Source organism: Dasypus novemcinctus, chromosome 19, assembly GCF_030445035.2.
Source record: "Dasypus novemcinctus isolate mDasNov1 chromosome 19, mDasNov1.1.hap2, whole genome shotgun sequence".
NCBI lineage: Eukaryota > Metazoa > Chordata > Mammalia > Cingulata > Dasypodidae > Dasypus > Dasypus novemcinctus.
Genome location: NC_080691.1, coordinates 4,392,937 through 4,417,462, shown reverse-complemented (window position 1 = coordinate 4,417,462; position 24,526 = coordinate 4,392,937). Strand labels below are relative to the sequence as shown.

At 40.1% G+C, this 24,526-nt stretch overlaps 1 long non-coding RNA gene across 1 annotated transcript in view; it reads right to left on the bottom strand.

The window, feature by feature from the left end:
* Positions 1–1,721: 1,721 nt before the first annotated feature.
* LOC139436965 (uncharacterized) overlaps positions 1,722–24,526 on the bottom strand; it is a 163,828-nt gene continuing 141,023 nt past the window's right edge. The window contains exons 3-4 of the long non-coding RNA XR_011646457.1: positions 7,916–8,009; positions 1,722–6,184 (exon numbers count right to left, since the gene is read on the bottom strand). This is a non-coding gene — a long non-coding RNA (uncharacterized lncRNA). The remainder of the gene's footprint in view (positions 6,185–7,915; positions 8,010–24,526) is intronic.

Sequence of the window (24,526 nt, the reverse complement as noted above, 5' to 3'; positions counted from 1 at the left end):
CTTTTATATTGCTCATTTTTTGTTTTTCTGATATACTTTAGTTCTTTACCTGGACTTTCATTCACCCGCTTTAGAGTTTTTAAGACCTCTCTTTCAAATACTTTGTTCATTATGTCCACATTCTCATCTTCTTCATTAGAACTTTCTGTATTTTTATCTGCTTCCTTTGTATGGACCATCATTTCATGTTTCTCTGTTTGTATTTTGGGTTTTTCTTGCACATTCTTTGTGCTAATATTTTAAATGTTAATTCTTGTATTTATGTTCAGGATGGATTTTTTCACTTTGTAAACAGCTGGTGAGAAGACAAACATTTCCTTGGAATTCAGCCCTCTTATCAGGAAGGCTTGTCAAGGCAAATGTACTGTGCAGGGTTTTCCTTGTCTTTCTGGGCCTCCATCTTGTCCTGTGGCTTTGTTTGTTAGTTGTTTTGGAGCTTCACTGTTTACAGGAGTTTGGTTTTCTGCTCTTTTCCTAGTATATAGACTGCCCTTTCCTGAGTATTTGAAGCTGTAGGCCTTTGTCTCAGACTGTCCACTTCTAGTTTTTCACACTCATTTCATTGTCTCATGTTGCTTTTGTGTAGAGTATAAATTCTGGTAGGAAGGTCACCCCAGACATTCCCAAGTTGTTCTTTCCTAGTTATAACAGAGCCAGGGACTAATGAAGGGTTGTAGGCTTGCTCCAATGTGTCCTGTGGAGATGGAGAGTAAGGACAGCAAAACTTGAATGTCTTCCTAAAGCTGAGCTTTTCTAGCCTGGCAACAAATGCAGCACTTCAGCTTACTCTCCCCCACAACCCTGGGGAACTACTGCTTTAAATCACCACTGCCTCTGCCTCTGTCCAGGAAAGGTTGGTAGATGCCACCCTGTTTGTGCAGAGCAGTTTGAAACAATAACATCCTCCAGAGCCATTACCCAGTGATCTTAACTCATTATTAAAACCTGTGATCAATGATCAAGTGTGCCTCTCCTGTTCTTGGAGAATAGGATTTTTAAATACCTTTCTGCCAGTGGCAGCTAGCCAGGGTCTATGCCCCATGGGGGTGGCCTTTTGTGAGATTGTACAGTGGGCACCAGTAGCTGCCACTCAGAGACTGTAATTACAGTTTTTTATGATAGTTTATTGGCCTTTTCCTCCTGCTCTTTCATGGATGTTGTACAGTGTTATACTGGACTTGAACATTTGAAATAGGTGTTTCAGATGTTCCTTGCTTGTCTTATAGTTGTTGTGGAAGGACTGAGTACTGGAACTCCCTACTCTATTATCTTTCTAATGTCTCATAATTTTGATTTCACCTGCAGGTCTCCATTTTCAATTCTCATAATCTCCTAAACAATGAATGGCCTCACACTCACAACAATATTATTCTCGGAGGCCTGATTGTAATCCTGGTTCCAGAATGAAAAGAGATATAAGAAACCATGAGCCAGAATCTGGTAGCCCCAACCTCATTGATCTTAGGATTAAACCAGTTTGGCAGCTCCCTGGTATTCATGGGGGATTCTTAAAGTCCCATTTATTGATACCCTTCCTCAAGAGGATGTAGACATCATGCCATAGGTACCTGAAATGTGGGGCTTTACCTCTACCCAGGATTGTAGACAAGGTTGAAACATTGGCTACTACTATCTTTGTGCAGAGCAGGTTGAAATAATAACTTCCCCCAGAGCCATTACTCAGTGATCTGAATTCAGTAATCAAAAACTGTGGTCAGTGATCAGCTGTAGACAGTTTACTACACAAATGCTTCAGTCCTGTATTGCTCAAGACACCACCATACAAAAGATACAAAAGAAAGTTGAAAATAATGGCCAAAAAAACACAATTCCATTCCATAATTTGCAAGGTACTCTGCAGCCCCCTAAATCAGTGGAACAAGTTGCTCTGTAGTGCATCTTGGGAACATAGGCTCAGGCACAGAAAATCGTGTAGTAAATGAACAGTTTATTAGTTAGCACAAATGGCCAGAAGAGGAGGCAAAAGATACAATCATGGCCAGTCTCCCAGGCAGGCCTGCTACTCAGGCCAGAGTTGGTAGATGCCTGCTCTACATGCTCCACTAGGAGAGAGTGACTCTGTACTGTTTTGGTGTTGAGTATTTATACACTCAGAGGGAAGATGACAATAAATCTTAACACATTTGATCTTATTTCACAATTTGGAATATTGTGCATTTAATATACACTGAAAAACTGGCATTTATGGTAAATCACTGTCACCTTGATGGTGCTTTATTCACCGCAGGCCTAATTAAATGCCAGAAAATATAACCATTTTTTCATGCAATGATTTGAAGGAATTAAAAAGAGAATTATTATCTATAGACTTTTCATTAATCTCAATGCTTCAATATTGATTGATCCGTTTTAACAAATGGACCACACTAATCAGCAATGTCAGTAGTGGTAACCATGTGTGGGTGCCAGGATGTTGTATGGGAATTCCCTAAATTGTTATTGTAATTTTTCTGTAAATATAAATCTAAACATCTCTAAATATAAAGTTAAAACATAATCACACTAAGGAAAAAAAGACTACTATGATCACTAATAAAGTATAGGTGGTTACAGAGATATCCTTTCATGTGAGGAGATGAAGTGAGCTTCAGGCTTAGTTATGAAGAATTTGGAGGCAGCCATTCAAAGTGCTAAGGCAAGAGCTTTCATGGCAGCAGTCACAGGAAGGGCAAATGCTTTAAATGGGGAAAGAAGTTCCCCAGTTCAAGGAACAGAAGAGAGAGTGGGGAAAATTGGTTGGGAATGCAATTGGAGAGCTGAGAAGAAAGCAGATCACATGGGACTTTGGAATCTGTATGGAGAGTGGTGGAAGCAGGGTAGAAGCAACAGGAGGAACATGGCATATTTCTGGGCAAGTTAACCCTTTTTTAAAAAAGATTATAGTTATTTATTTCTCTCCCCTCCCCCCCACCCCAGTTGTCTGTTCTGTCTATTTGCTGCATCTTCTTTGTCCACTTGTGTTGTTGTCAGCAGCATGGGAATCTGTGTTTCTTTTTGTTGCATCATCTTGTGTCAACTTTCCGTGTGTGTGGCACTATGCCTGGGCAGATTGAACTTTTCTTTCATGCTGGGTGGCTCTCCTTACAGGGCACACTCCTTGTGCATGGGGCTCTCCTACTCAGGGGACACCCCTGTGTGGCAGGGCACTCCTTGCATGCATCAGCACTGCACATAGGCCAGCTCCACATGGGTCAAGGAGGACTAGGGTTTGAACAGCAGACCTCCTGTGTGGTAGATGGATGCCCTAATCATTGGGCCAAGTCCGCTTCCCAAGTTAACCCTTATTTGTTCTAACCTACTAAGGTAAGGAATAGTCAAATGGGTAAGAAGATGTTTCTGCCTAACTTAGTGAATCTATCCAAAATATGCCAATCGATGAACAATATACTTGAATAAGCAAATATTAATAGGCCTATTTCAGTTGACCTTGACTATGTTGCTTCTCATCTTGCCCCAACAACCTTGTTCAATCCCTTCAGATGTCTCGCCCCTTTCTCTCTGGCTTTCCCTTGGCACATAAGCATGCTCTCCCCTCTCTTTATGGCTCATCCAAAACTGAAATATCTGCTTTGCTGAAGGCCTTCACCACTGTAAGTACTCTTCCCTCAATCTCCTCTCAGAGCTAAGGTTCTTAGATGAGTCTGTCATTACTTGACACTACTTCCTCATTTCCAATTCAACTAGCTGTGATCTTGTCACACTTCAACCAACTACTCCACTGAAACTGCTCTTCTAAGGACCATTTACATTCAAGTTCTCAATTGTAATGACACATTCCTCTTTATCTTCTTGATCATTTCTTCCTAATTTCTCTCATCATTATTTATAGGTTTGATTATATTTTTCCCTACTCCCACCTTGGCCTACCCATGTCATCCTTTTCAACTTCCTTCCTACCCTTTGGTTTCTTCCTTCTCAGTGTAGTCTTCCACCATTTATCCCTTTCCTGTTGATGCCCAAAGTTTCAAACTCCTGCCCATATACCCCTCACTCTAATATAATTTGGAGTGACCACTTCCAAATTATGGATTCAACTGAATCAAAATACAAGATAACCTAAATCTTCACATCTAGTGAGAACTGTCCCCTCAGCCCCACATCTGAATTTCCAGTGAACTCTCATAGACACCTCAAACTAAAGCTTATCATACAATGTTCTTCCCCCTCTTCCCTGTCAGGGTGTAGTCACCACCAATGGTCTAAGACAGAAGATAGAAGATTTCCTTGACATGTCCTGCTTTCTCATTCATTAATGCACTTAGTGATGATGTGTCAACTCTACTCCCTAAATACATTTTCTTAATTTCCCTCCTCTTCCCTGTTTTTCCTGCTATAGACTATCCCAAGTGCTTATTACTTGTATCCTGGCTCTCTATCACAAAATTTCTGCTAGTTCCTCTGCCTCTTGATGGAACGTTCTCCAATTCATCCTCTATATTGATGCTATTAAAAATATAACAACCCTATTGAAAATCTTTCACTGGTTTATGTAGTCTCCATAGTAAAGTCCAAATTCCTCAACATTTCATACCAAAAATCTCATGGTCTGGCCACAGTTCATCTCTCCAGGCTCACCCCTACCATCTCATCAGAGTTATGCTACAGTAGAGTTCAGGATATTCTAAAAAGGTTCTGAGTAGAAATTCACAAATTATTAATAAAATTCTGAACAAATAATTTTAATTTGTGAAAGTGGGGAAATTGGTTTAAACACAGTAATGGGCATTAAGAATAGCCAGGAAAAGAGCAGAATGTAAGTTTTGAGTACTGAACTCCTGTTTTTTATTGAAAACCTATTAACATCCTTAGGAGTTCAGTTTAGAAAATGCTACTGAAGGCATTTGGAACAACTTATAACAGGTCCTAGAATATGCTGTCTTCCCTTGTTTCTCCATCTCTGTGTGGGATGCCATCCATTCATTCATTTACTTTTTTAGTGCAAAAACATTCATTGTACATCAATTGTATATACTAAAACTAGTATAGTTTGGGCATTCAGAGGGAGAAAATGATCTACATGAGCCAAATTAGAAAATGTGCTTTAAAAAATCAGGCTGAATGTTATGAACTTGGCAGTATAAAGTATGAGGAACTGAATTGGGGAAGATCATGAGACAGTAACCTTGCCCCATCCTTCTTCTACTGTCTCTGAGGTAGGTGTCAGGGTTTTATTTTAGGTATTTTGGGGCATAGATATTAAGTATGCATATATTTAAAGTTATATTTTCTTCATGTATTCATTCTTTTGTTATGAAATATACATCATTGTCTCTAGTAATGTTTCTTGTAAAGTCTATTTTGTCTGATACTAATATAATTACTCCAGTTCTCTATTGGTTTCTGCTTGAATGATATGTCTTTTCCCATCATTTTATTTTCACTCTATTTGTGTCTTTAATCTAAGATGGGTCTCTTGAGACAGTATATAGTTTGATCTTGTAATTTCATCCAATCTGATGATCTCTAACATTGGGCTGTTTAGGCAATTCACATTCAATGGGTTGTTGGCATTTCTGGAATTATAAATTATATTAGTAGTTATTTATTTTCTATGTCTTCTTTCTTGTTCTTCTGTTTTGTATAAGTTACTATTTAGTGTAATCTTTAAGTTGATTTGTTTACTTTTAACATTTCCTTTAGTTATTCCTTTCAGATTCTTATTGAAAGATTGGAATACAGCTTATTTTATACATTCTACTTGAGATCAATCCATAAATACAGACACTTTTCTCCAATGTACCTCTATTTCTTTTCCCTTTTCTTTAGGTTGTTATGATATATATTTTTTATATGTTACAAATGCTCCATGTAAAAATTATTGATTTATACAATTTCCTTCTCATAAATTAAAACAAAAAATAAGACAATGTATACCTATAGAAGCTTTTATATTAACCTACATATTTAACATTTTCTGTGCTCTTCATTGCTTCCCAATGGAGTAAGTTCTTTTCAGTCTGCAGTACTTCCTTTCAGTTTTCTTGTAAAGCAGATATGGTAGTTAAAATGATTTGTCAAAGGTGGGGCAAGATGACATCTGAGTGAGTGCACTTCATCATCTCTCCTGCAAAGAAGCGGCTGAGTAGGGTTGGAAACCTGCTGGACTGGGCTGTTCTGGCTGCTTGATGAAGTTTCTGTCATGATCTCTGGAAGAGATCACTGCCTGCAAGGGATGGTGTTTGATTAGTATTCCCAACTAAAAATTCTTTTGGTCTGGTGCCCCATTACATGTTACACACACAATTCACAGAGGTTACAGTATAAGTGGGGATATTTGTACTTACCGTGAGGGGTGCCTCTTCCTAGAAACCCAAATGTCCTGTTTTTAGGGTGCATCTCACAGATTTCAAGGAATTTGAAACAGTGGGGCCCATATGTGCAACATCACAGACAGGTTGGGGATTCTGAGATTGGTTACTCAGACCACCAAAACTCACATAGCCATGCTGGTTTCCCCAAAGGAAAGACTTGGAATACTCATGTGTCTTGTTATCCATGTGTGGTATTTTCCTGTCTAACTCTCAAAGAGTCAGATAGACAAGGTCAGTGAAAAGTTTGCTTTTTGACAAGGTTGATTTTTGGGTTTGAGCATCTCCAATTAACAGGGGTGTAAAAGGTGCTGTTGTATTGCAGTAATTTGTGACAGGAGTGCTCTTTCTGGCAATGCTTCCCTCCCTTATTTAGAGATATTGCCATGGTGAACAAGTAGGACTTGGATGATTAAGGCCTTAGCTCTAAGCCCCAATGGACCACAGAAGAAGACTGCTTTCAAATGGCAAAGAATCAGGAGGAAGGAATTGGAAGATTTTTCCACTGCCCCAGGTGGCCTCAGCCACTTGGGGAATTGCTGGGAGTCTCCAGAGCCCCACCTCTCATCCCAGAGTCCCTGAGATCTGTAAGAACAAGGACATTCACAGTTCCCGTCTCAGAGGGAATCTCTTCCCAGGTGAAGATGGCTTTACATGGCCTGTCTGCAAGTCCATGGTCTCCCAATCTCCATTCGGGCTTCAGGCTGAAGCTTCCTATGATAGCATATCTAATCTGAGCCCCTATTTGTTTCTGACTGCTGAGTTGAGAGGGATTCCCAATGACAGTGAGTGTGTCCTGCATGAAGGCAGAAAGTTGGGCCAAGTGGGACCCTGGTGCCCACAGCTCCTGCAGGCCCAGTCCGCAGGGCAGATATCAGCTTTCTGCCTTGGGTGGTTCCCAGTTGGGCTCTGAGGGCCTAGGATGGAGCCTGGCAAGTGACAGGTGCTGTGCTCAATCAAGGGTGGCCAATAGCAGGAATTCTGCAGCCACACTGGTGGGAGGATGATGGGTGGAATGGGTGGACATGATGGGAGGGTAGGGGAGGGCAAAGCCCAGTTGGGGCTCTCTAGATGCCCAGAGCAGGCTCACTAGAGGACAGAAGTTCCTGGGTATGGTTGGAAAATAAAGCCTCTGAATTCCTCCCTTGTCTGCTGGTTCAAGCATGTTGAGTAGATGGGGCCTTGGGCAGGCTTGGTGTTAGAGAGCATCCAAAGGAAGGCCCAAAAGGGAGGGCAGCTCACTGCTGGGTGAGATGGCAGGGGTGAAGGCAGTTCCAGTTGAGAAGTTGAAGACCCTGGGTCCAGGCAGGGACCAGCATAGGCTGGTGATGTGGTTGGGCATGGTATTTCGATGGGATTGGGGTACTTTCCAGAAACTGAACAGGGCTGGGCAGGGTTGGGTAGTGCTGCAGGACTGATGGCACAAAACCCTGAATTCCTGACTTGGTGGTGTGTTGAAAGCCAAGGGGAGCTTGGAACTCCTTGGAGTTCCTTGGAACTCTTATGGTGATTGCATGGGACAGGGGGTACAGGCCTAAGCCTCTGGTCTACCTGAGAGGGAGATGGACACTGCTGGGCTTTCTCACCTTGTGCCTTGTGCCCACTGCACTTGCACTTGGAATGTCAGCACTAGCAAGACTGGAAGGCTACCACAGCAGCTTGGATGTCTGGCATAAATTCCTGTTATTTAAGAAAGAAATAAGTAATTTATTATAAATTGTGCTTTTTCTGTAGCCACAATTTCTTAACACACACCTGCCATCTGGTGAATGGTGAATCATGGTGAAGAATGAATGTTTTTAGGTTCTATCCTGGTCCACACTGACTCAGATTTGTATTTGAGGTCCTTATCCTGTCACTTTTCCTGGGTCTTGCTGTTTGCAGTGTGCCACAGTGTCCCCAGACCCGAGAGGCCATGACATGTGTCAATACACACCCTAGTTGCTGATCTATGGTGGCGGGGATGCCACCCCTTCAGAGGGATCAGGGCACAGGTTCTGCCTGGCACTCTGATTTGACTTCTTCTGGTTCTCTTCTGTCACTCTCCTCCTTTCCCACCCACTGCCAATCTGCCATGTGGTATCACTGAAGTCAGCAAAGCTTTCCTTTCACATGACTATGACTTTTTTCTCTTCCAGTGACCCCTAATTTCTGGGTTCTGATGCCCTCACATTTCTCTCTCTAGAAATGTTTTAATTGTGGTAAAATAAACATAACATAAAATTATTTTAACCATTTATAAGTTCATAATTATGTGACATTAAGTACACTGACAATTTTGTATAATATTTATCACTGTTTTTTCCCAGAAACTCACTATCCCAAACAGAAACACACATTAAGCAAAATCCTCTTCACCCACCACAGACTTGTTAAAACTCATCTGCTTGCAGTCTTTACAAATTTTCTTATCCTATGTATTTCATATTTTAAAAATCATGCAATATTTTTCTTTTTGTATCTGGCTTATTTCACACAGCATGGTGTCTTCAAGCTCATCCATGCTGTAGCACATACATTTTTTTAAAAGCAGTTTTAGGGATTGTGGGAAGATGGCACTGCACTAGCAGGCAGGGTTAAATTCTCTCATAAAAAACAATGGAGAAATATCCAAAAGATGCCTGCAGGAACAGCTTTGGGGGCCAGCAGAATAGGACAGTGCTACAGAACTCCCAGGAGGGTGAGGGGCAGAGAGGAAAAAAACTCAAAACAACAAACATGAGTTACCAACTCCCTGCAGTGGCTGGGGAGGGTTTGCCTGCCCACCCCCAAGATATTAAGTTGGGGTAAAACCCCTGGCTCACTGAAGCTGACAGAGAAGGGAACATGTCGGCTGTTTCAAGAGAAACTGGAGAAGGAGTTGGAAAGATTTCTTTTGATGAATTTGGCCAGCAGAGCCTGCTTTGAATCTCTGTTCTGGAGAATCAACAAAGCAACAGAGGAAAGCCCAGACTGAAACAGCTCTGTGGAAAGATGCACTGATGAGCAACACTTGCTCACTAGTCTGAAAAATGCATGGACAAAAACTGTTTTTGGTTCTCTCTCTATCTTAACACCTGAGGGAAAACCTGGACCCCATTAGTGGGCCCCTGGACTGATTTTTGTAATTTAAACTGGGCAATAAAGATTTAGAATGAGTTGAATGAAATATTTTTAAAATGCTGTGAAACAAAATAGGCAAGAGAGAGAAATTGACCAACAAAGAAATTAACAAACATATTCAGATGCCTAGATATCAGCAAAAATTTACAAGTCATAGTAGGAAACAGAAAGAGATGGCCCCATGAAAGAATCAAACTAAATATTCTGAAGAGATACAGGATTTAGGACAATTAATCAGAGATAATCTCACAACTCTCCTGTCGATTAAAATAATTTAAAGAAAATATGAGTAAAGAGACAAGTAATGGAAGAAATTGTAGCATTGATGTGGAGAAAGTGGTCATGGTAGTTGCTAAGGGCAGGGAGAGGGAAGAATGGATGTGTTGTGGGGCCATTTTCAGGACTTGGCACTGATTTGGCACTGATATTGCAGGGACAGATGCTGGACAATATATATCCAGCCATAACCCACTGAATGGACTGGGGGAGAGTGTAAACTACCATGTAAACTGTTATCCATGTGGTGAAGCAGTGCTCCAAAATGTATTCACCAAATGAAATGAATGTGCCACAATGATGAAAGAGGTTGTTGATGTGGGGGGAGTGGAGTGGGGGTTGGGGGTATATGGGAACCTCTTATATTTTTTAATGTAACATATTTTGTGATCTATGCATCTTCAAAAAATATAATTCAAAATGATGGGGTGGGGGGTGGGGAGTGGGTTATATGGGGAACCTCTTATGTTTTTTAATGTAATGTTTTGTGTGATCTATTAACTTTGAAAAGAGTTAATTAAAGATAAATAAATTTTTTCTTATCCCCCCCCAAAAAAGAAGATACTGCATGAGCTTAAAGAACAATTTGAAAGCCTGCAAAGAAAAGTAACAGAACTTATGGGAATGAAAGAAATGATGGATGAGATTAAAAATACATTAGAGACACATAAGAGCAGATTTGAATTGCTCAAAGACAGAATTAGTGATTTTGAAGATGGAACATCTGAACTGGGAAAAACAGAAGAACTGAAAGAGAATAAGAGAATGGACAAAATGGAGCAGAATCTCAGGGAATGACATGCACATTTACATTATCAGTGCCCTAGAAAGAGAAAAGAATGACAAAGGGGCAGAAAGAATATTTTAAGAAATAATTGAGAATTTCCCAACTCTTATGAAAGACATAAACATCAATATCCAAGCAGGACAATGCACAAGAAACAGAATAAATCTGAATAGACCTACCCTGAGACAACCACTATTCAGAAAGACAAATATCAGTGATAAGAGAGGATTTTGAAAGCAACAAGAGGAATGTAAAACATCACATACAAGGGAAACTCAATAAGATTAAATGCTGACCTCTCATCAGAAACCATGGACGCAGGAAGAAAGTGGCATGATGTATTTAAAGTACTGAAAGAGAAAAACTGGAGTCAAGAATTTTATATCTGGCAAAACTGTCCTTCAAATATGAGGGTGAGTTTAGTCTTCACAGACAAAAATACTGATATAATATGCTATCAAAAGACAAGAATTTAAAGAGGTACTAAAGGGATTGCTGCAGACAGGAAGGAAAAAAGTGTGAGAGATTTGGAGAAGAGTATAGAAGTGAATATTATTAGGAAGCATATATTAAAGGGTAAAAAACAGACAATAGAATAGTATTACAACAGAGGGCTAAAGGACAAAATGGATGAACAAGTACTTTTACTGTAATAACATTGAATACTAATGGATTGAATTCCCTCATCAAAAGACATCGACTGAAATAATGGATAAAAAATTATGAGCCATCTATATGTTGTCTACAAGAGACCCATCTCATAAGGTCACAAACAAGTTAAAAGTGAAAGGTTTGGGGAGATTATGTGGTCAATGGTTAAGCACTGGCTTTCCACACTCCCACATAAGAAGTCTTGGGTCCAATCATTGGGGCTTGTACATAAAAAAAAAAAAAAAAAGTTAAAGGTTGGAAAAAGATATCCCATGCAAATAGCAACCAAAGAGGGCTAGAGTAGTTACACTGCTAATGGACAAAATAGATTTCAAATGTAAAACTGCTATAAGGGATGAAGTTTATTATATATTATAAAAGGGACAATTCACCAAGAAGAAATAACTATACTAAATATTTATGAACCTAACTTGAGTTCCCCAAGAGACATGATGCAAACACTGAGAAAACTGAAGGAAGAAATATTTATCTTTATGATAATATTTGGAGAGTTCAATATACCACACTCAGTATTGGATAGAATATCTGGACAGAGGATAAATAAAGAAATAGAGAAGATGAATAATATGATAAAGGAACTAGACCTAACAGATATCTATAAAGCACTGTATCCCAAATAAAAAGATATACATTCTTTTTTTTTATTTTATTTATTTTTTATTGATTTTGTAATAATATTACATTAAAAATATATATGTGAGGTCCCATTCAACCCCCCCCCCCACCCCACCTCTCCCCCCCCCCCCTCCCAGCAACACTCGTTCCCATCATCATGACACATCCATTGGATTTGGTAAGTACATCTTTGGGCACCTCTGCACCTCATAGTCAATGGTCCACATCATGGCCCATACTCTCCTCCATTCCATCCAGTGGGCCCTGTGAGGATTTACAATGTCCGGTGATTGCCTCTGAATCACCATCCAGGGCAGCTCCATGTCCCAAAGACGCCTCCACCTCTCATCTCTTCCTGCCTTTCCCCATACCCATCAGCCACCATGTCCACTTTTCCCAATCCAATGCCACCTCTTCTATGTGGACATTGGATTGGTTGTGTCCATTGCACCTCTATGTCAAGAGGAGGCTCAGATTCCACATGGATGTTGGATGCAATCCTCCCACTTTCAGTTGTAATCACTCTAGGCTCCATGGTGTGGTGGTTGTCCTTCTTCAACTCCATCTTAGCTGAGTGTGGTAAGTCCAATAAATCATATTGTAGGTGCTGGAGTCTGTTGAGGCTCAGGACCTGGCTATCACATTGTCAGTCCAGAGATTCAAATCCCCTAAATATATCTTAAACCCCAACATTAACTGCACCTCCAGCACATTAGCATGAAAGTCTTATGAAGGAAGATCCCATCTGAGTCCAGATTCATCACACATAAACACCAGTTCCAAAAAGGGGCCATCTGACCTGGTAGTTAACCCCATTGGCCATGACCATAACTCCCATGGGTCTCTTTAGCCCTCGAAGGAACCGATATCTGGGGGTTGTATCTGCTTTATCTGTCTCTCTGACTCTGCTCAGTTGTGCATGAGGGCAATCCTTCTGCCAGCCTCCAGACTCTTTTTTAGAAACTCGTAGCCATATAAACTCATTTCTCTTTTCCATTTCCCCCTTACTTTAGGTCAAACAGCATTTTAAAGTCATGTTATTTTATGTAGACAGGGATATTCTGCTGATCCACATTGAACCTTCCGTATAAGGTCATTTTCCAGTTGCATCATCAGTTGGTAGTTGATAGTGGTCCCTCGGTGCCAGGGAGGCTCATCCCCGGGTGTCATGTCCCATGCTGGGGGGAAGGCATTGCATTTACATGCTGAGTTTGGCTTCGAGACTGGCCACATTTGAGTAACATGAAGGCTGACAGGAGGAAATTCCCAGGCACAATGTTGCTCTAGGCCTTGTTCTTATTTTAGGCTTATCAGCTCACAAGCATAGTCATTAGCATCAGGGGCTCACTGTTGAACCCTCACTCCCTCCCGGTCCCTGCCGCTGTACCTGGGAGACTGTCGCTGCTCCCCTAGGGACCATGACAGAGCACCATTGGCCAGGAACCCAGTACCACCCCTGCTGTGGTTTATATTGGGCTTCAAATTTCGGGGAGTTCTGGATCACAGAGTGTTTCAACAATGGCAATGGAGGGATACTGGTATGGGATACCAATGACAGGTGATATATGGCTGACAGGGAGCTGTACAGAACATATGTCCAGGGTGCATGGTAATGTTTGGATATACTCATAGTGGCAACAATTAAAGATATACATTCTTTTCAAGTGTTCATGGATCCTTCTCCAATATAGACTATATGTTGGGTCAAAACACAGGTCCAAATAAATTTTAAAAGGTTGAAATTATACAAAATACTTTCTCTGATCATAACAAAATGAAGCTGGAACACAAGCATGGATGGAAAAGGGGAAAGTCATAAATATACAGTGATTAAACAACACACACTTAAATAATCAGCAGGCCAAAGAAAAATTGCATGAGAATCCAGAAAATATCTTGAGACAAATGAAAACGAGAACACAACATATCAAAACCTATGGGACTCCACAAAGGCAGTACTGAGATGGAAATTTATAGCCCTCAATGCTTACCTTAAAAAAGAAGAAAGAGATAAGCATGAAGATCTAACTGCACACCTGGAGGACCTAGAAAAAGAACAGTAAACTAATTCCAAAGCAAGCTGAAGTAAAGAAATAGTAAAGATCAGAGCAGAAATAAATAAAATTGAGAACAGAAAACCATAGATACTCAACAAAACCAAAAGTTGTTTTCTTTGAGAAGATAAATAAAATCAACAAACACAAACACTTAGCTAGACTGACAAAGAGAGAAAAAGCACAAATAAATAAAATAAGAAATGAAAGAGGGGATGTTTCAACTGAACACAGAAATAAGAGAGATCATAAAAGGATACAGTGAACAACTATATGTCAAAAAAGTAGACATTGTAGATGAGATTGACAAACTCTTATAAATATATGAACCACCTACATTGACCCTAAAAGAAACAGAAGACCTCAACAAACTAATCATAGGTGAAGAGATCAAAACAGTCATCAAAAACCTCCCAAAGATTAAAAGCCCAAGACTAGATGGTTTCACAGGTGAATTCAATCAATATTTAAAGATGATCTAATGCCAATCTTGCTCTAGCTCTTCCAAATATTGAGCAGGAAAGAATGCTACCAAACTCATTCTAGGATGCCATCACCACCATAATGCCAAAGCCAGGTAAAGATAGTACCAAAACCCCACAAAATTACAGACCAATATCAATGAATATAGGCAAAAATCCTCAAAAAAATACTTGCAAACAGAATCCAAAAGCACATTACAAGAATTATACAAATGATCAAATGTTTTTTATTCCAGGTATGCAAGGATGGCTCAACACAAGAAAATCAAATAGTGTAATTGTTAGAGTTTGCCCTTCCCCCTAAAAAGATTTGCACTGATTAACAGGTCATAAGGCTGTGACTCCATTAGAATTGATTGAGCAAGAAGCCAATGTGCAGAGTACAGCATATTTCCACCCAAGGATGAGCCATATCACAGCGGGAATGGAGCAGATAAGGACCCTCATCCCTTCCAGGCCACCAGACCCCCGCATTCCAAGTAAACCCTACCTCCTGGCCCACTACCCCCAAGTCATGCATGAGAAGAATTCACTTTTACAACCCCTACTAACCCCCTCCTCATGGACTAGTGTTTCCCTGCTTATTGCTGTACTGTATAAAGTCATATCCATCACTTCATGAGTTGTCTGAAGTCTGATCTTCAGATCCCCTCTACTAGAAGAGTTTCCCAATAAACTTACTGCCTGCCTGCAACCCTCAGTCTCTGTCTCTCAGTGAGCACTGTTTATCTCTAACATTTGTTGATGAAAACCCAGCTCTGGGTTTCCACCCTGCCACTGTTGAATGCTCATCCAACATCAGACATCGAATCTCAGCTGAGTGAGTTAAGGATTTCTCCACTGGAGGATCCTGCTGTCTCTCTCTCTCCTTTATCCATTGCCCAGAAAAACCCGCTGAGAAAAAACCTAGTGCTAGGTCAGGATCTTCAATGTTCCCTGAGGGCCACAGCAAATGAAAGGCCTGCGTCCTCATGGGAAGAGACCCATGGCTCTGGAGACATCCAGTCCCAAGTGCAGTCTCCTGTTTTCTTGGAGATATCTGACTGATTTGGGGATGCCTGTCTCACAAGCTCCTCTGTCCTAGAGATCCTTAGTCTCACCCAGGCCACCTAAAATGGGGAAATCAATTTTGCCCCCCCCAAAGCCATGCCTCTGGGTTTTCTCCTTCAAAACCTTAAAATGTTGTACCCAAAAGGAGACATCAGACCCAAAAATCTCATTTTCTGTTTGACCTCTGTGTGGCTGCAATACCAATTGGACAATGTAAGTCAATGACGAGAAAATGCACTTTAGTTCCCAAGTTCTCTGAGACTTAAAGAACTTTATCCAGCATAGTGGCAGGCCTGTGAGATTCCTTACACTCAGGCCTTCTCTCATCTTTGTATCCACCACTCCCTCTATCAGCCCTGTTCTTTTACACCAAAAACCTCCTCAAAAGCTTTCTTCTTTCTCCTTTCTGCCCCTCAAATCCCCCAAAAACCTCAACTTTGATCCAGCTGGTCAGGCTCCCCCTTCAACTCCATATATACCTTGGACATCACCACCATCCCACCCTCCTCATCCTCTGACTCCCCTTCCTCATAGTCACTGCCTTCTGCCCCAACTTTATCCCCTCCTCATACAGGAACCAGGGCTGGAGCTCTTCATAAAACTAGCTCTTGCCTAAATTGAATAGCTTATTTTTCTTCACAGAAAAAAATGAAAGATGTGAAATTTAATAGAAAGTTTGTAGCTGATTGAAATTTGATAAGTTTGTTCAAGAAAAGTATTATTTTTCCTAGGATGGGATGGCTGGTTTTCATAAAATCAGAATGGAAGTATGTTATTGTGAACTAATTGCAGCATTCATGAGTAAGAATGACAACACTGTACTAAATGCTACTTATTTTGACCAATAGCAAGAGAAATAACTGGATTTTATTTACCACAAGAGTAAGGCAACTTTGTATTTTACAGTCCACACCATGGCTTACAAATGCATGATTTAGCTTCAGAAATTTCAAAACAAACATGAACACTTTTCAAATGGTCCATAAATGTTTTCAGGAATTTTTAACTTGTTACATTTCTATGTAGATGAAGCACTGAAAAATGCAGAGTCTGTATCTTGGCATGACCCAAATGCATTGCTGGCTCAGGAACTCTGCCAGTTCAAACAAGTCCAAAGGAAGGAAAGCACATAATGAATGTTAGTTCTGTGTTCACTTCACACAAACTCAGAGAAGTCAAACAGTCAAAGCTTAAGATCAATTCTGTGATATTAGTGGGAAAAAAAGTGGAGAAAGAAGCCATGCTATAGGCAATAGTCTTAATGATAAAAACACACAGCAATTAAAGACAGAGAATCAAAAGCCAGACTCTGTTAACTCTTACAATGAAATAATATTTCTCTGGGCATGTAAACCACAACATACTTTGAAAATGTGGTTGACAACTCAACTATGATTTACAAATAATCATCAAGTAGAAAAATATTAATTGTCATTCCTCACTAGTCCCCAGAATAGGAGCATCAAAGAAACATTTGCAAAGAAAACAAGTCACCTGTCTTTCTTATCTCAAGCTAGAACAGCATAATGCTACTCTCCAGATTTAAAAAGTGAACCAAACTCATCAAAAATTCTCATCTCATCCTAGAATATGAAGTCACAGAAGCTAACAAGCTACATCAACAGGATAAGTCTCATGTTGTTTTCATAGTGGGTGAAATGGGTGTGTGGATCCATTCATACTCCCATCTAGTTTCTCTTGATAATCATTGTCGAATGGCCTGCACAGATTGTAAGTGTCACACACAGACATACAGACTATGAAAGACCCCTACAGATCACTACAGCACACACGTACAAATCTAAGTAGTTAAATAAAGGGCCAGGGCTCTTTCTGTATGTATTAGTTTGGGTAAAATGCACTCCTAATTCAGTGATTTGAATCTCTCAGATGATGAATCCTAACAGGAGAAAATGGTACATATCTTTCCGGACTAAGTTTAGGATGTACCAAAAAACAAGATAATAAAACACTTGACCCAGTCTGAATGAATGAATGAATGAATGAATGAATGAATGAATGAATGAATGAATATTGATGTTATCTTTCCCTTCTTTCACTCCTCTGCTTTTAAACTAGCAGTCCCATTCCTGGGCCCAGATAACACTGATTCCCACATGGAGACACCAAATGAAAGCCTTACCACATCCACTAACTGCACTTTTATCAGGCTAAGCTCCCATCATGCCTGCTCTGTGCAACTCCCTCCCATCATCCTATCAGCAGATCCTGCCCTCAACTTGGTCAGGTAATGGTGCCCAGGATTTCAGTCAAGCAAAGAGTGGTCTAATTTTTACTGTGAGAACATTTTGGGGACATAAATCATTAGTGAGTTGCTCACCCCCATGCCTGACTAACATCTACAGTCAGCTAAGAATGTCCTCAGCAATGAAAGCTATCTCATCCAATCAGTGGAAGGCCTTTCAATGAGAAGTGGTTCCAGCAGTCAGTGAGAGAATTCCCATTTCTACTTCAGACAGACATCTTCTCCTAGGGAAATAGTCCATCAAGAACGTTCATCAAAGTTCTAGGCTTGCAACCTGCTCTACAGAATTTAAACCTGTACATCACTGCAGTCACGTGAGATGATTTTATAATATCTCATATTTACAGATATCTCCTGTCAGTTGTTTCCCTCGAGAATCTGACAGAGTTGAAATTAGATTGTTATTTAAAAAACTTGATTGCTATAGATTTAGGATGTTAAATTTAACCCCCTATAAACATAAAACAAACATTTGAAAAATATACACAGAAAGAAAGAAGGAACTAAAAACTTTACTGCAAAAAAATCAAATCAATATAAAAGTAGGCAGTAAAGGAAGAATTGAGAGATACGAAAGATTTAAGACTTACTCAATTATATGGTATACCTATATTATATTTCAAAGAAGGTTTAAGAAATCATTCCCTCCCATGAATTGTCATTGCTATGTCCACCTCTCAAACACCAATACCATGCTGAATATGAGGAACACAGAGCACATAGATGGTTGGCATAAAGAATAAAGTGTAGAAGACTTGCTTTCCATTGTTATGGAACTCCTACACACTATATACTTAAAGGAAAGAAAGGGAAATAATGAGATCTCTAGTTTTTGGAAGGTGTAAATTATTCCAAAGAAACTGAGAATAACAGTAAAAAGAAATAAAAAATATGAATTGTCTTTCCCTCAGCAATTTTAAATGGTAATAATATTCCTTATGCTTTAAGCAACAGATTACTTTTATGTAAAACCATGACATCACTTTAGTTGTGACATCATTTCAACTCCAAACATGAAGGATTACAGAAAACAAATTGGATATTTTCAATGTCAACATTATCAACACTTTCAAAGCCATATATTATTATTGGTTTCAAACTAGAAATGTGGAAACCTCTGGAGTGTTCTAGGCTTTAATTTCTGATAAGATAAACATAGCTAGATACAACCCACATAAACACCAAGCCCTTTGGGATCTTGAACATTTTTGTTAAAAGTGTAGTGAGTTATTGAGACCAAAAAGTAAGAGGAAACCACTGAGTATGATCCATAGACCTTACAAGGAGCCATTGTTATGGAACTCCAAGTCCCTATATAAGTCCTATGATCTCAGATATGTGGTCCACTATCCCAGACTGCTCTTTTTGGTGACCTGTTTCACAAAGACTGTTCTTGGCTTGTTTATTTCTCATTCTTGTGGATTATTAGTTTATTTTGTCTGTTTATTATATATTTTTTCTTTTTGTCCTTATTTTTTCCAAGATTTTCTTTTCTTTATTCTTTTTTTTAGTTTTTTTATTTTATTATCTTTTTAAAATATTACATTCAAAAAATATGAGGTCCCATTCAACCCCACTGCCCCCACCCCCCACTCCCCCCACACCAACACTGTCTCTCATCATCATGACACATCCGTTGCACCTGGTAAGTACATCTCTGAGCATCACTGCACCCATAGTCAATGGTCCACATCATAGCCCACACTCTCCCACGTTCCATCCAGTGGGCCCTGGGGGGATCTACAATGTCCCGTAATTGACCGTGAAGCACCACCCAGGACAACTCCATGTCCCGAAAATGCCTCCCCATCTCATCTCTTCCTCCCATTCCCCACACCCAGCAGCCACCATGGCCACCCTTCCCACACCCATGCCACATTTTCTCTGTGGACATTGGATTGGTTGTATCCATTGCACATCTCTGTCAAGTGGGGGCTTAGATTCCACATGGATACTGGATGCACTCCTTCTGCTTTCAGTTGTAGACACTCTAGGCTCCATGGTGTGGTGGTTGACCTTCTTCAACTCCATGTTAGCTGTGTGGGTAAGTCCAATAAATCAGAGTGTAGGAGCTGAAGTCTGTTGAGGCTCTGGGCCTGGGTATCTTTTCTTTATTCTTTATATCCAAATATAATCAAGTCATTTGAAATCATTGGGAATGAGAGAAAACTATCTTATTATGGAGTATGCTAGTAGAGGAAAACTCTTTGAACACCTTGTGGCTCAATGTCTTCTGTAAGAACAAGAAATCTGAAAGAAATTTGATCAAGCAGTATCTGCTCGGCAGTATTGCCAACAAAATTGCATTGTGCAAAATATTTTAATCAACATTTCTCCGAAGAGGAAATGGCCAAAAACAACATGAAAGAAACGTTCTCTAACTCGCTATTAGTGAAATGCAATACAAAACAATAATGAAATACCATCTCACACTGCATTGAATGGAAATTTTAAAAGTAACAAAATAATAAGTGCTAGAGAGGATGTGGACAAATAGGAACACTCCTTCACTATTGGTGGGATTGTAAAATGCTACAGTCTCTGTGGAAGACAGTTTGGCTGTTCCTCAGGAAGCTAAATAGAGAACTGCTGAATGGTCCAGCATTTCCTCTACTAAGAATATGTCCAGAAGAAATGAAAACTGTGACACAAACATACATTTGCACACCGATGTTCACAGTGGCATTATTCACAATTGCCAAAAGGTGGAAACAACCCAAGTGTCCATCAACCAATGATTGGATAAACAAAACATGATATATACATATGATGGAATACTATGCTGCAGTAAGAAGAAATGAAATTTGGACACATATATAATTTGGTTGAATCTTGAAGACATTATGCTAAGTGAAGAAAGCCACACACATAAGGACAAATATTGCATGGTCTCATTAATATAAACTAAATATAAAGAATAGAAGCATGGAGGTAAAACTTCAAGTATAGGTTATTAGTAGATAAGAGGAAAGCTGAGAAGGACTATCGATACTTAATGCATGTAGAAGTTTTAATTAACTGGACTATGAAAGTGTGAAAATGGATAAAGTTGATGGTAACACATTATAGTGAGTAGCAGCTGGTTTATAAATGGGATTGTGGCTGAAAAGGGTAGTCTAGGGATGTAAATGTCAACTGAATGAAAGCTGGAGAATAATCTAAGGACTGGATAACACTGTGAACCCAGATAGATAAAATTTGTGTTTGATGGTACAGATGCAGGAGAGTCCTTCTGTGGGCTAGAGCAGATGTATGTCACTATTGCAGGGTGGTGAGAATGTGGAGAAGCATGGGAAAACTCAATTGGTTTGACATATGGACTGTGATTAACACCAGTACTGTAATATTCTTGAATCAATGCCAAAGATGTACTGTGTTGATAATGGGAGGTGTGGAAAAGATGTGCCAAATACATGCTATGGACCATGGTCTGTGGAAATAATCTGTAACAAGTGTTCCAACACAGGGTGGTGTGTTGATGAGGGGGAGTTGAGTGGGAATTCTATATATGTGCATGATTTTTTTTTGTTTCACAACTTCTGTAATAAAAATATATTTTAAAAAAATGATAGGGTGGGTTGGGGGTAAAATATGCCAAATGTAAGTTATGGCCTAATATTTTTATGATATACTTTCAAATTTTGTAACAAATGTTTCACAATGCAAGGTGTTGTTTCTGGGGTGTTGTTTGGAACCCCTGTTTGATGTTATGCATGCCTATTTTGTAGGCTCACAACTTTTACTATACATGTATTGTTTATCCATGTTCGTGTATGAATGATGTACTTCAATAAAATTTTTTAAAAAGATAAAAAAGCAGAAAATCCCAGTTCTCCAATTTAAAGGAAATAAATTCTATGAGTAATAAGAGTGACTCCATTCCTAGTCAACCCTCCAAATGATAAGTCAGTTTTTAATTTTGATGAAGACAACCTTATAGGTATGATAAAAATATCATCTTCTGTGAATCCCACATTTATGTCATATGAAATAACTTTTTGCCTAGCCAAAGTCACACAAACTTTTCCTATATTTTTCCTGATAATTGTGTAATTCTACTTCTTTCTTTAAATATTTTTACTTTTTTATTTTTTTTAAAGATTTATTTTTATTTATTTCTCTCCCATCCCCCTGCATTGTCCACTCTTTGTGTCCATTCACTGTGTGTTCTTCTGTGTTTGCTTGCATTCTTGTCATGCAGGACTGGGAAACTGTGTCACTTTTTCATTGCATCATCTTGCAGTGTCAACTCTCCATGTGTGTGGCACAACTCCTGGGCAGGCTGCATTTTTTTTTTTATGGAATGGTTCTCATTGCAGGGTACACAGGGGACACCCCTGCGTGGCATGGCACTCCTTGCATGCAGCAGCACTTCACATGGACCAGCTCACCACATGGGTCAGTGACCCTGGGTTTGAACCCTGAACTTTCCATATGGTAGGCAGGTGCTCTATCAGTTGAGTCACAAACATTTCCCTAGTTCTACTTCTTACACACAGTTCTTTTTTTCCCAATTTTGTGTTGATTTTTTGCTTGATGAGCCATAGGAGTCTACGCTCATTTTACTATTTATTCTTCATTTATTAATGTCATTAGGGATGCATATGTGTATGTGTATATGAATATATGTAGTTTTTCATTGATATCCAGAATGGGTGTAGCATAGGGTGCCATGAGTGGGGACCTACCTTTCAATTCACTGAACTCCAGGACCTGTGGAGGACCCAGGGCCTGTGTAACTCTTATTTGAAAAAATGTAAAAAGCTTAGACATTTGTAAGAGAACACTACAGCATATAATGAGTGATCCGTGGGTAATGTGGGCTATGAACATCAAGAACTGAAGCCCTATGTGGCACCCCTCCTGGATTACCAGGACCCTCAACAGTTATCATTGATAGTGTCCATGAGATACAGCATAGAAGAGGTGAAGGAATTACTCACTCATGAAAAAGCATGCTGAAGTCATGGCAACCTATCTGTTGTTGGGCTACAACAGATGAAAGCAGGAGGTCTCCACAATTGCCCTGCAGCCTGAGCCCTCACTGATCAGAAACAACACAGTGTGCCTTCCAAGCCAATTCTGCAAAAATAGTGAATCCATATTTCCTGCTTCTGATTCCTTATTTAAAAACATAAATGAATAAAGGAGGTTCAAGTGTCATGAAAAGGATCAGAGTTCAGAGAGGAAGGCCTGGAGCAAAGTCACCATTGCTGCCCACCCTATGCCAAGCAAGGAGAGGGAGAAGCCTGCCCCTGTCCTTCCAGGCACAACATCTTCACCAGCATTGGTCAGCAGTGCAAAACTCCTCTTCAGAAGAAGAGCAGCCTTAGCCAGGCCTTCATTCAAAAGGACAGAGAGAGCAAAAATGCACCAGAGTCAGGATCTTCCAAGACCTGTGCTTTAGCCATATAGCCCCAGGCACTGTCCCACCTGCAGCAACAACTCCTGATGGCCTTGGTGCAGCCTAGCCTGGCTGGGTCTGAAGAATGACCCTGGGAGGGACCACAGCCCAAGTCAAGCTCCCAGCTTTGCACTATGGCCTCACATTCTATGTATATAAAGTGCAGTTAGGATGGAGACCTTCCAAGCTGTTTCCAAGGGAAACTCCCTCCAAGCTGTTTCCAAAGGAAATTCCACATGGAGCAACACCAAGTGAATGGGAAGCCACAGAAAATTCCTTATGGTGTGAGGTCAGTCTCCCCTTCTGGCAAAATCTAGGGTCAGCAAGGGGCCGTGAAGCAGTTCATTAATTTTATATGACCTGAAGTATGCTTGGGATGTGCCAGCAGGAAGCAAGACAAATGGGAGAGTAAATACCAGAGAGAGATTTTCAGGCCCTCCAGTAGTCTGGCCATGCTCATGGAGCTTGAAACGGAGGATGAGAATCATGAGCTCCCTGGTTCAGCAAGAAATGATGCAGGAGATTTGTGAGGTGCTTTATGCACTTGAGGCTGAGTGGGACCTGACCAAGTGTTATAAATTGTTGTGCATGTGGTGTAAGAGGTTATCCACAGGCTGCAAGTAAAAAGGACATCTGGGATCCCTAGCAACTTTACAACTATTACTATGAAACTAAGAAAGGAATTTAGCTTAAAAGTGCTCCTAGGATTTGACTGGAAGTGTTCAGGAGGGCTATGCACCCCTACTGCCAGATGGCCATTCTGCATATTATCTGGGTGGACCTACAGAGATTGGACTGAAATGTTTCCCCTGGGGTGCTGGTTTCTTGGCCTGTCCTTCTCCAAGTCTGGTAGTGATGGCCAGGGGCCATCATAATGACTCCCCCACACCACATGGAAGCCTGTTAAAATAGAATCCCCTTTGTGATTTTTGTGGTAATTTTTTGCAGGATAAGAAGGTGCTGAGTGTTGGAAACTGAGGCACAGTGGCCTCACAAGGAGAGATGTGCTGTCTCCATGCTGGTGCTGTCTCCATGGCTATGCTTGCACCCTAAGGAATGTGGTAATTAAGAGTTCCAGGCAAATGGGATGAAGCTGTTAAAGGCTGAAAGAAAAGATGAGCACATACCTTTTGTAGTGAATATAACACTTAGACTTTGTACCTTGAGATAAGATTTTTAAAAAATTCCTTAGACTATGGGTAATGCTGATAGTTAACTGCATGTTGCTGCTTGTTGTCATGTAGGCTATGCGTTGCTGCTTGTTGTCATGTAGGCTACGTGTTTCTGCTTGTTGCCATGTAGACTGGGGTATATAGAGAGCCCCTTGTAAACAATAAAGTTGTTTGATGAGTTTCTACTTGCAGACCCCCTGATCCCAGCTCTCTTGTTCTTTCTTTCTTGTTCTTTCTCTCTTTCTCTTTCTTTTTTTACTCTCCTTTTTCTCTTTCTCTCATTCCCAATACACTTCAGATCCAAATCTCCAACAACT